An 11,317-nucleotide genomic window follows, 5' to 3' on the forward strand; every position below is an offset into this window, starting at 1 on the left:
GGGCTGGGGTCGGCGTCGCGATGCTGGGCCGGGCCCGTTCCGCTGCCGGCTCCCCGGGGCCGAGGCGATGCCCTGGCTTCCGGGCGGCGGGCGCCGCGGAGCGGAGTGCGAGTTCCAGCCTCCCGTCTTTGTGTCTTACTGCCGCGCGTTGACACTTAAGCAACTTTGGGGTTGGGGGTTGAGCGCAGTGTGTGTAGTTCATTCTTTTTTGGCATGCAGAAGTATTAGTTTAAAACAAATGAATGGAGCGAGGTCGTTTTACTCTTAGAGATTTTCCCGCGGAGTGAGGTCAGTTCCCCTGAAGGGTATGTGTGAGGCCGTAGTGTCTAACTGTTGTGCAGTGGAGCAGACTCAGCTCTGAGTGGGTCCTGAGCAAAGCGTGCGTTTGTGTTTACGGATTACTAGTGTTACTGCTGCATTTGGAGACTCAGTGAGGCAGGGCTGCAGTAGTTTGGCTCTCAGTTCCAGTGCAGGTGTGTTGAAAGAAGGCACAGCAGTATTCAATTGGTAATGTCCTGAGGGGAGAAGAAATGACTTCAGAATCGGAAAGTTTGGTGGTTGTGCCGCTCTTGCCAGTTCTTGTCAGATCTTGAATTAGTCAGATTTATAATCTTAATCTTTTTGAGTTTCAATGTTACCTTGTACAGAGGAGATGATGATAATTTTCCTTATGTATTTCAGAAGGTTGCTCTGAGACCCAAATTACCCTGTGAACATGAAATGCTGGTACAATATAAGGAGTTTTGGTATTTTAAAGGATGTCAGTACAATTTAACACTGCGTTGTCTAAAAATATAAATAAAAATGAAATGTTAAAACAAATATTTTCAAATAGAAAATAAATAAAAACAATGATATGTAAAAATAAACATACAAATAAAATTCTTAAGGTCACAACACTTGTAGATAAGCCAGTGTAAGAGATCTTAGCTGTTACAGTATATAGGTCTTGTTTTTACATGGGATACGATTCTTGACCTTGTTAGTATCTTTTGGAAAAAGTTGCACATTGCCCGATCTAAAAATAGTGTGAGGGCTCCTCAACAAGCTAACGCTACTGCGAGTCCTTTGAATTAACGTTTTTTAATTGCTGCAGGCCTGTGTGGACCCTGGACTTAAAAACTAGTTCACTTTCGAAAATAGTGTATCATCTAAGTAGAATAATGTGGGTTACACCATGTTTAAAATTTGATGGCATTTTGTAATGATAATTTAATCATGTACTGACACTTACCTATTAAAATCTTAAAAAGGTAGCACTTATGTTCATCAAACATAGGTGACATTCAGTAGAGAGAACATTGACTCATGGCAGTTTGTGGAATAAATGTCAGACACATTTGGTTTTATTCAATATAGTAGGACTGGGACTACGTCATGTTGGATTCTGCAGATATCTTTTAGGTATCCTTTTAAATATTTCAGAACGGTTTTACCAGGTTTCTGTATTCCTGTTATCACCTCCGATGGTCAGTTTTAAAAATTTGTTACCAAGTCAGTTGTTGTGTCTTTCATTTCTGTATGTAATTCCTTATCTTGCAAACAAACATCTGCCAAAAACTAGCCAAGTAAGACCTATTGTAGAGAAGTTATTTTTCCTACTGTCTAGTTATGTTTATCCCCGTAATAAAGTTTGCACTCCTTTGAAGACTGTAGCACCACAGTTAGACTACTTCTGAATCTAGCCTTATTCTCTTGGCGCTAGTCGGAGGCTATGTTTATACTGTCACATGTTATCTGAAATCACAGATCCTTTTTCAGCCCCAGCTTGGAGCCTTGATCATCTCACTGTAACTTTCAAGTCTATTTCCACCTTGATATTTCTTGCCACTTCCTTGCATTTTTACTAGCAGTGGTCTGTCTTCTTTACCTGTTGCTCCTCTGGGTCCTAATTTCGCTGTCTGGCCAGCTTGATTTTGTCAGCTAAGTGAACAAAATGACAGGAAGCCTTTCTGTAACATCATCACAGAAGTTGGCCTTTCCCAGTTATTGTGTCACATCACCTATTTCTAACTTAGACAGTCTGTAATTCTATTATTGTATTTGTTCGAAAACAAATGTTTTCAAACAGAAGGTGTTCTTCATGAATAAGCTGTCTTGTTTATGCCTTTCTGCTCATTTTCCAGTGTGATACTCAGTATACAATAAATAGTCAGTGCATTTGAATCAGTGAATAAAGTATCAAAAAGAGTGAGTTACAACTCTGCCTTTTACTAGCTGGCGACTTTGGGTAGTTAATCTCTCTTTTCAGTTATCTTTTTAAAGTAAAACCACTTCATAGTACCCACCTTAGTGTCTTGGTGAAGACTGAAGGTAAGTATGTGAGGCACTTTATATACAAGTAAACTTAATCAGTATTAGCTCTTTTCATTGTATGTTTAATAAGGTACACGTATTTTTTATCTGACCTGCTTAAAATTAAGAAAAGTTTTGATTCATCAAAGGAGTAAAACCTATTATACTTAAAATTAAGCTTTCCAAAACTGTTTGTTTCTTGATATGTATCCATTCTTACTAAATAGTAGTTTATGTGTCTTCTCTTCAGTTTTGTGTAGGAGTCTTTTTGAGGGTGGAGGCTGTGATTTACTCATGTTTTCTGAAGTGCATTGTATACAGTGGACCCTCAGTTCATTCAGTGAAGGAAAAGAGATTAATGGGTCTGCTATAGAAAAGAGAGAAGTTCTATATTAAGAAATGCAGCATTTACGTTATTCTTTATCAAGGCGGAACCATCTACTATGTAAAGGCTGTACTGTCATTTAGTCACTTGTTGAATTTCATTTCTTTTCAACTTTTTAGGTGCTGTTTAGCAGCTGGCCGCTGCCTTTCACTGACTTGTCTTGAGATGAAGGACCTGAGTGATGTGTAACTGTTTGTTACAGGCATTAGAATTTAAAAGGTAGCAAATATACTGCGAGTGGAAAGAGGCTGGGTTTGGAATATGAGCTGTGCTTAAAACTCTTTACTCCCAGGTCCTTATGTAAGTCCTCTCCTGATTTGCTTTTGTTTTGTTTTTTTTGTCTTTGTGAGGCACTATGCCATTCAGGCTGGCTTTGAACTCACAGTGATCCTCTTGCCTCGGCCTCCCAAGTGCGAGGTTTACAGGTGTGTACTACTGTGCCCAGCCCTTTCTTGATTTGTAAGCAAGGACTAATTGAACATCTTTGAGGGAAGGTGAATAGAGAGCAAAGTGCCTAGCACAGTGTTCAGTAAATGATTTTATTACATGTATAACCCCATATGTACTATTAAAAACAGTTCCAAAGAAGATTTTTTGTTTTTGGTTTTTCTCCGGTACTGGGAACCGAACTCACGACCTTGCCCTTGCCAGGCAGGCGCTTTTGCCGCTGAGCTAAATCCCCAGCCCCGCAAAGAAGATTTTAAAATGTTTGGTGGGGGATATTATTTATGAATATTTAGGACAAATTCTAACAAGTTTTTTAAAGAGGCAGCAGCAAGGTAATCTGATTAGTTCACTCTTCAGAAAGAAAGTATGGTTGGCATTTGTTGGGTTGCAGTTGGAATGTGAAGGATTTACCATTCAGAAATGAAGCATCTTTTTAAATTTTTTTATTTTAAAGAGAATTTAAAAAAAGAACAATAGAAAAATACCAACATAGACAAAAACAAAACAAAGCAAAAACAATAAAAATAATACAGAGTTTCACAACAAAATGATAGGAATTAGTAGTGGCTGTTATATTACATATTGTTATTTTCAGTGAAGTTGCTCAGAGTACCACATGTAAGAATGCAAGATTGATCAAACCATAGAAGAGAATAAAAATTAAAAAAAAAACAACACTTTGGAAATGATACAGTTTCACTGGATGGTAGGAATTCACCAATGATTGTTACATTGCATATTGTTGTCTTCAAATTCGTTGTTCAGATTACCAGATATAAGCACGAAAAATTGGTCAAACAGTAGAAAAAACTTAGGCATTAACTGGTCCTTTCAGTAAACCATTAGACTTCAACAGTACAATTATCGCAGCTATCCTTCTATGTACATTTATATGTATATATTTTCCTTCTTTCTTTCTTTTTTTCCTTTCCTTCATCCCAGTTCCTTCTTTGAACAATTTCTTCCACTTTCATGATGTCTATTGTACGTTTTGAGTTTTATTTACTCTTTCAGGTTCTTACACTAGGGAGACAATGCAATGTTTATACATGTGGGTCTGATTTATTTCACTTACGAGTATGGACTCTAGTTGCATACATTTACCTGTAAAAGCCTCTAGTTTATCTTTTTTATAGCTGAGTAATACTCCATTGTATAAAAATACCACATCTTTTTATCCATTCCTTGGTTGATGGGCATTTGGGTTGCTATAACAAATTGTGTTGCTGTAACATGGGTGCACATATATCGCTGTGGTGTGATGTTTTTAATTCTTCTAGGCAAAGAAGGAGAATGGCTGCGTTAAGAGGGACTTCTAATCCTAGTTTTGTGAGGAATCTCCACACCGATGTCCACGGTGGTTTCACCAGTCTACACTCCCACCAGCAGTGGAGAAGAGTTCCTTTTTCCCCACAGGCCCTCCAGCATTTGTTCTTGGTTGATTTCTTGATGACAGCCATTTTTTCTGGGGTGAGATGGAATCTCAGTGTTGTTTTAATTTACATTTCTCAAAAGACCAGTGATGTTGAACATTTTTTCATATATTTATTCGCCATTAGTATTTGTTCATGTGAAAAGTGTGTATTCATCTGAGATGCCCATTTTTGGATTGGGTCTTTGAATTTTGAGGGCCTGATTTTTTAAAATTCTTTATATGTGCTAGATAGAAGTCCTTTGTCTGAGGGGCAGTTGGCTAAAATATTTCCCAATTTGTGGATTTCCTTTTTACTTTGCTGGTGATTTCTTTTCATGTGCAAAAACTTTTCAGTAAGGTGAGATCCCAGTTGTTGATTCTTTGAAGTATTTCCTGTGCAGTTTGGTTTTTATTCATGAACTGCCTATCTCTATATCTTCAAGATTTCTACCTACTTTCTCTTCCAGTACATTTAGTGTTTCTGTTTTTTTTTTTGTTTGTTTGTTTTTCTCCGGTACTGGAAACCGAATTCACGACCTTGCGCTTGCTAGTGTTTCTGTTTTAATACTTAGGTCTTTGATCCATTTTGACGTTAGTTTACACATGGGTCTAGTTTTAGTTGTTGGCATGTGGAAAGCCCGTTTTTCCAGCACCACTTATTAAAGAGGCTATCTTTCTTCCAGTGAACATGTTTGGCCCCTTTGTCAAAGATAAGGTGGCTGAGTATGTTAGTAGTTGTGTCTGTATCTTCTAAACTGTTACATTGGTCTACTGTTTTTTTGCCAGTACAATGCTAATTTTATCACAGTATTTTTGTAGTAGAATTTCAAGTCAGGGATTGTGATGCTTCCTGCCTTTCCTTTGTTTCCCAGGATTGCTTTTGCTATTCTAGGCCTCTTCTGGTTCCAGATGAAGTTTAGGAATGTTTTCTCTAGATCCGTGAGGTATACTAATGGTATTTTAATTGGGATTGCATTGAATCTGTACAACAATTTTGGGAGTATGGCCATTTTCACAATATTGGTTCTTCCTATCCATGAGCAAGGAATATCTTTCCATTTTCTGATCTTTCAATCTTTTTTTTAAAAGAGTATTGTAATTTTCACTATATAGATCTTTTAGTTTCTTTGTTAGGTTGATTCCTAAGTATGTGATCTTTTTGAATGCTGTTGTGAAAGGTGTGGTTTCCCTAATTTCTCTCTCAGTCTGTTTGTTGTTTGTGTACAGGAATGCTATGGATTTTTGAGTGTTGACTTTGTATCCAGCTGTGCTGCTGAATTTGGTTATTAAATCTGTAAGCCTTTTGGTAGAGTTTTTGAAGTCTTCTATGTAGAACATCATGTCAGCTGTGAATAATGATGATTTCACTTCTTTTCCTATCCTTACTCCTTTTGTTTCTCTCTCTTGTCTAATTGCTCTGGCTAGTACTTTCAAAACTATTGAATAGGAGTGGCAACAGTGGACATCCTTGTCTTGTTCCTGATTTTAAAGTGAAAGCTTTCAATTTTTGTCCATTTAGTATGATGTTGGCTGTTTGTTTGCCATAGATGACTTTTATCAGAGTAAGGTAAAAACCATCTTTTCCTGTTTTCTGTAGGGTTTTTATCATGAATGAATGTTGGACTTCTATCAGAAGCTTTTTTTGCATCTATTGAGATAATCATGTGACTTTTTCTTTGGCTCTATTGATACATATTACATTAATTAATGCATATATTGAACCATCCCTGCATTCTTGGAATGAATCCCACTTGGTCATTGTGTATAATCCTCTTGATGATGCATTCTGTTTGCTAGTATTTCATTGAGAATTTTTTAATCTATATTCATTAGGGAAATTGGCCTAGTTCTCTTTTTTTTACCCTTTCAACTTCATTAAAGAGTTTGAGAAGAATTGGTGTTAAATCTTCTCTAAATTTCTTATAGAATTCTGCTGTGAATCCATCAGAACCTGTGCTTTTCTTTGTGGGTAAGATTTTTATTAAATTTTCAATTTTGCTGGCTGATACTGAGTTATTCGGGATTTTTATATCTTCTTCATTTGGCTTTGGTATTTCATTTCTATCTAGGAATCTGTCTGTTTCCTTTGTGTTTTCCTTCCTATGAGAGTAAAGATTTTCAAAGTAGGTATTGGTGATCTTCTAAATTTCTAAAGGATCTATAGTGATTTCATCCCTTTCATTCCTTATTGCATGATTTTCAGTTTTTTCTTTCCTTTTTTGGTAAAGTTGGCTAGGGCATTTATCAATTTTATTTATTTTTTCAAAGAACCAACTCATTGACACCTTAGTTCTTTATATTTTCTTAGTCTAAATTGAGTTAATTTCTGCTCTGATTTTTATGATTTCCTGCCTTCATTGGGCTTTGGACTTGACTTGCTCTTCTTTTTCTAGAAGCTTGAGGTGCAGCATTAAATTGTTTATTTGTACTCATTCTGTTTTCCTGAGGTGGGAATTCACCACTATAAATTTCCCTCTGAGGACTGCTTTCATTGCATCCTGTGGGTTCCTGTAAGTTGTATCTGCATTTTTGTTTGATTATACATATTGTGTAATTTCTTCAATTTCATCTGTGACCCATTGGTTGTTCAGGAGAGTGTTATTTCATTTCCATGTGTTTATGGAGTTTTTGTGATTTCTTTTGGCATTAATTTCCAATTTCATTTCACTATGGTCCGATAGTATGCATGGGATAATTTAAATTCCTTTGCAATTACTTAAGCATGTTCTATGGGCTAGTATACGGTTTATTTTAGAGAACATTCCATGTGTATCTGAGAAGAATGTGTATTCTGATGTTGTTGGGTGAAAGGTCTACTAAGTCCATTTGTTTAAAAATTTGGTTTAATTCTGTTATTTCTTTGCTAATTTTTTGTCTAGTGCATATATTTGTGACAGTGGGGTGTTAAATCCCCTGTTGTAATTGTGTTACTGCTTATTTCATTTTTCATGTATGTTAAAATTTGTCTTATATAGTTGGATGCTCCCATATTTGGTGCATAGATATTTATGATTGTTGTCTCTTCCTCTTGAAGTTTTCCCCTAACAGGTATGTAGTGGGCATCTTTCTCTCTTTTGATCGTTTTTTGGTTTGAAGTTCACATTGTCTGTGAACAGAATAGCTACACCTGCCTTTTTCTTGGTTCCTGTCACATGGAGTATGGTTTTCCATCCTTTGATATTTAGTCTGTGAATTTCCTTTTGAGTAAAATGTGTTTCTTGTGTACAGCTCCCATGGGGGGTTCCCAGAGCTGTCTGGGGTTCAGCCCCCTCTTCCCCAAGGTTGTGGTAGTGGGTGGAGTTTGGTCACCATAGCTCCCAAAGCTGTCTGGGGCCTAGCCCAGTTCCCACACCAGTGGGGGAGGGGTGAGGGCACAGTCACTCAGTCTGCTGAAGCTGTCCAGGTTTCAGCTAGGCTCCCTCGAGGGTGCTGGATGGGGTTGGGCAGTGGCCACTGAGGCCCTTGAAGCTCTGCAGGGCTCTGCCTGGCTTCCCTGCTGATGGGGGAGGGGTACTGGTGGCTGATGGAGGTTCCTGTAGTTGTCTATGATTTAGCTCCACTTTAGTAAGGTTGTGGGGTGGTGGTAGGGAGGGCGGGTTGTGGTCAAGGCTCAAGATGCTGGCTGAGACCCAGCCCGGTTCCCACTTTGGTGGGGGAGGGTTGAGGGTGCAGTCACCCAGGCTGCTGGAGCTGTCTGGAGTTCAGCTCTGCTCTCATGAGGGTGTGGGTGTGGGGGAAGTCTGAAGCATCTTTGAGATGTAGCGCTTCTCTCTGAAACTTTCATCCCATAATGAAGTTCTTGATAGTGCAGATGTTTCTGAAACTTATCTTCCTCATCATTGTAGCTATTGCAGTATTGTTTTTTTTTTAATTACTTACAAAATTTTTTTGTTAAACTTTAATTCATCGTTCACAGTCATCATGGGAGTAGGTACATTTATATATCACAGCTTGCTTTTTTTAATCCATTCCCTTTCCCTCTTCCTCCAATTCCCCTATCCTATTTTTCATTGTCATTGATATAATGGATCCTAACTCATGTTATGGTATGTAATGTTTTCATTAATTGAAGTTATTAGGCCCCTGTACCTGGCATATCTTTATTTTACTTATTTCCCCTTCCTCTTCTCCTAACCCCTTGCACTTTTTCCTTTGGACCACTTCCGTGTTGTAAGAGATTCATGTCCTTGTCCCCTTCTGTCCATCCTTCCTAATAGTCTTTGTGCTTCTCCTTTCTCAAGTGAGAGATACTATATGGCATGTACACTTGTGTGTCTGATTTAATACAATATATTTTCCAGGTGCATCTATTTTCCTACAAATGTCTCAAATCTGTCATCACTTATAGTAGAGTAGTATTCCATTGTACGTAGATACCAGTTTTTCTTTATCTAGTTATCTGTTGATGAGTATAAAGACTTTTTCTAATATTTAGCTGTTATCAATTGTGCTGCTGCTGTAAATATTGTATACATATATTGCTGTAGTATAGTATGACATCTTAAACTCTTTGGGGAAGATATCTAGTATGGGATTTCTGGGTTGTATGGAATTTCAAATTTTAGGTCTTTGAGAAATTTCCATAATAGTTTTACTACTTTACATTCTCACCAACAATAAAGCGTTCCTTTTTTTTTTTTTTTTTTTTTTTTTAACCGTAGTCTTGTTAGCATTTGTTATTGTTTGTTTTCTTAATGATTGCTGTTCTTTCTGGAGTGCGATGGAATCTGAGCATTGTTTTAATTTGAATTTCTTTAATGTTGGCCATTTTTTCATGTATTTGTTCACTCTATTTCTTCCTCTGTGAAGTATGTTCATTTCTCTTGCTCATTTCTTAACTGGATCTTTAATTTTAGGTGTTACTTTTTTTGAGTTCTTTGTATACTCTACTCCTCCTAGGAGTGCCTGGCAAAGTTTTTTCCCATTCTGTCTTCACTCTACTGATTGATTCTTCTGGTGTACAGAAGCTTTTTAGTCTGATATAATCCTATTTCTTAATTCTTGCTGTTATTTCTTGTGCAGTTGAGGTTCTGTTGAAAAATCCTTTGCTACGCCTATGTCTTAAAGTGTTTTACCTATCTTCCAGTTGGTTTAATGTTTCTATTTTAATGTTTAGATCTTTGATACATTTGTTTTTTATTTAGTATGTGGTGAGAGGTAAGGGTCTAGTTTTAGTCTTTTGCACACAGATAACCAGTTTTCCTGGCACATTTGCTGAATGGCCTGTCTTTCCTCTGACATATGCTTTTGGCCTCTTCGTTGAAGATCAAGTAGCTGAATGTGTCAGGGAAATTTCTGTAACATTAGTTCTGTCCCATTGATTCATTTATCTGGTTTTGTTCCTGTACCATGCTGTTTTTATTACTGTTGTTTTGTAGTATACCTTGAAGTCAGGTATTGCAATGTCTCCTGCTTTGCTCTTGTGGTCAAAGTGTATACAATTTATGCACTACAAAAAAGACCAGTGTGAAGATAGAGTGTCATATTAAGGACAAAATAAAGAGCTCAAAGAAGCCAAAAAAGAAAATAAGACAACAGGGAAAGACAATCCAATGAATACCAGATGACAAAAAGACACATGTAAGGCTAATTAAAGTTAGAGAAAAAAAAAAAAACTACCAGGTAACACAGGTGGATTCCTTCACATGCTTACAGTAACAATGGAAGAAAATTTCACAAATATAGGAGTTTAAAATACAAGTGATCCTTGTAGAACACCAAACAATTATTATAATGAAAGGAGAAGTTGACCAAGACATATCCTTATTAAATTGCCAGATAACCGGTAAAAAGACCAAAACAAAACACAATTTTAAAGGCAGCCAGAAAAATGAAAAATCACATGTAAAGAATCACAGGAGACTTCTCAGCCCAAACCCTGTAGGCCAGAAGAGCTTGGAGTGAAGTATTTCAAGTCCTAAGAGCAAATAACTTCCAACCCTGATTAACTTACCCAACAAAGCTGTCCTTCAACATTGGTGTAATGTTTAATTGACCTTTAAAGTTTAGCAGTTTTTGTTTTATGAAGATAAGTGGTCCAGTATTTGGTGCATATATGTTTATCAGTGTTATCTTTTCTTGTTGGATTATTCCTTTAGCTAGTATGTAGTGATGTTCTTTATCTTTGCTAATCATTTTTTACTTGAAGTTTACCATATCTGGTATTAGAATTGTTACTTGTGCTTGTGTTCAGGGTTTTGGTGCATGAAAGTTGTTCTCTGTCCTTTAATTTTCTTTTTCTTTTTGTGGTACTGGGTATCAAACTCATGACCTTGCGCTTGATAGGCAGGCACTTATGCCACTGAGCTATATCCCCAGCCCTGTCCTTTAATTTTTAGTCCATGCATATTTTTGGATTAGATGAGTTTCTTCAATGCAGTAGATTGTTGGATTCTGTTTTTTGATCCAGTCTGCCAGTCTATTAAGTGGAGAGTTGAAGCCTTTAACATTGAGAGATAGTACTGAGATGTGTTAGTTGTTTATTATCATTGCCTTCTTTACTTGTTGGTATACTATTAGTTTTTCTTTTTTGTTGCTTTTTATCCATTGGCCTCACTAGTTTCCTCTGTGTTTTTAGCTGTGTCTGATTCATTGTTTCTGTTGAGAATATTCTTAAGTATTTTCGCTAGAGCTGGTTTAGCACTCATATATCTTCTGAGTTAGTCTTTTTCATCAAAATACTTTATTTTGCTATCTATTTTGATTCATGATAGTTATACTTTACCCATTTTGTCTGTTTTTTTTTTTGTTGTTTTTTTTTTTTTTTTTTTTTTTTT

The 11,317-nt window shown here is 36.8% G+C and overlaps 1 protein-coding gene and 1 long non-coding RNA gene across 2 annotated transcripts in view; both read left to right on the top strand.

Moving 5' to 3' along the window:
• The window catches only part of Metap1 (methionyl aminopeptidase 1), a 90,189-nt gene that overhangs the window by 2,129 nt on the left and 76,743 nt on the right, over positions 1-11,317 (top strand). The gene's annotated exons all lie outside the window — the stretch shown is intronic.
• Positions 34-4,503, top strand: LOC102021414. Its single transcript, XR_259365.2, has 3 exons — positions 34-2,313; positions 2,800-2,899; positions 4,408-4,503. It is a non-coding gene; the product is annotated as an uncharacterized LOC102021414 (long non-coding RNA).

This window comes from Chinchilla lanigera, unplaced genomic scaffold (assembly GCF_000276665.1).
Source record: "Chinchilla lanigera isolate Chin_1 unplaced genomic scaffold, ChiLan1.0 scaffold00004, whole genome shotgun sequence".
Taxonomy (NCBI): domain Eukaryota; kingdom Metazoa; phylum Chordata; class Mammalia; order Rodentia; family Chinchillidae; genus Chinchilla; species Chinchilla lanigera.